The sequence below is a fragment of the Nycticebus coucang genome, chromosome 20, assembly GCF_027406575.1.
Source record: "Nycticebus coucang isolate mNycCou1 chromosome 20, mNycCou1.pri, whole genome shotgun sequence".
Classification (NCBI taxonomy): domain Eukaryota; kingdom Metazoa; phylum Chordata; class Mammalia; order Primates; family Lorisidae; genus Nycticebus; species Nycticebus coucang.
In genome coordinates this window covers 61,868,583-61,870,247 of record NC_069799.1, presented here as the reverse complement: position 1 = coordinate 61,870,247, position 1,665 = coordinate 61,868,583, and positions in this window count along the sequence as shown.

Genomic DNA, 1,665 nt, shown 5'->3' with positions numbered 1-1,665 from the left:
GAGATGGGAGGGAATCAGGAAACCTGCAAATGTTGATGTTTCTTTAACAAAGTCGCTTCTGTCTTCTGTGAAGTGTCAATGTCTTGGTCTTTTTTTTTTTCTCTTTTCTGCCAAAACTGTGCATGTTATGTGACTCCAGCTTTCTTTACAAGGGGTGTTGTGACCCCCAGAGGGCCTCCATCTGTCTGCCTGGAGCAGGTGGTCTCCTCCATGGCATAGTTTGCAGTGGTTAGAGCTTGTTAGAAGATGCACTGACATTGATTTTGGACCTCTACATTTAATTATTTTCTTCAAGCTTATTTCTGTATACACTGGACCTCTACATTTAATTATTTTCTTCAAGCTTGTTTCTGTATACATTGAGGAAGTCTGTGGTATAATAAAAGACAAAAATTTCCTGTGCTTTAAGATACTCTTAATACAAAAATATTAAACCACAGAGAAGCAGCCTAGGGTGTCAGATGGTTTGATTCCTGACACTGTACTTGACTAGGGAATCAATCTATTTTAAACATTTCTTCAATACAAAATATTCAATTTACCTTGCCTTTAACCACTTGCTGTCTCCCCTTCTACCCAAATAAATAGGTTTTTGGATATTCTTCAAAATATTTCAAGTTAAATATTTTTTTGTGTGCGTGTGTCAGAATCTGAAAGCCCATATTTTTAGTCAAATGCGATTCCAAAAAATGACTGGAAATAGAAGGAGCACTGGCATACTGGGACATTTCCACTCCTGAAACTTCCAGCTGGAAATTCAGCAAAAACTGTTCCTTTGGTGCTTCCTAAGACACACCACAGCTTTCGTAGCAGGAGGTGAATGGGAATAAAGATGAGGGGGCCCAGCACCACCAGCAAAAATGACAATAACAGAAAACGGCAATTGAAGTGTTTTGGTATGGAAGGTTCAGCTTTTATTTTTGTTTTGTTAAGTTGCAGCAGGGAAACCATCTCAGTGCCTAAGACTACAGAGGAGCAAAAACAGATTTCAAGAAAGATGGAAACTTTCTCATTTTCTGGTTAGAAAACCAGCCCCCGAGGGAACACGTCTCATTATCTGAGAACCTTTAATTCCCTGCCCTGGCCATCATGGCCCCCCACCCCGGGGATCTGCAGGCCTCCTGGAGTAGGTGGGGCTCAATGAGCCTCTTCAGCCTGATTTCTCCACACAACACCATGCTAGAGGCACAATGCTTTTCATTCACAGCTCAGAAAACCTCTCGCCCAGCCTCCTGCCCCCTGGTTCTTCTCCCTGCCCTGACAATCACAGCACATAGCTGGATTTTCTGAGATGCCAGGCTTCGAGTGCTCTGTCCTTGTTATTCAAAACTGCATTTCATACATGGTACATTGCGAGTCTTGGGTTTTGCTTTAAAAAGAAAAATCCAATCATAGAATGTATTTACACCCAGTTCCTTCCTTCCTTCAAATGCTTGAGAAACCTTTAAGTACCATTTTTCTCTGTAAGTTTACTTTTGTAGTATTGTCCTGACTGTGCTACTTTGAATTGGATCTGAGTCTGAGTATGTGTGTGTGTTTGTGAGTGTGTGAGTAGGTTCATGTCTGTGTGTGTCTGTGTGTGTGGATGGATGCATGTTTGTGGGTGTGTGTGTGTGCGTGGGTGTGTGGCAGCAAACAGGGAGCTTGCCATGAGGGTGAGGCCTT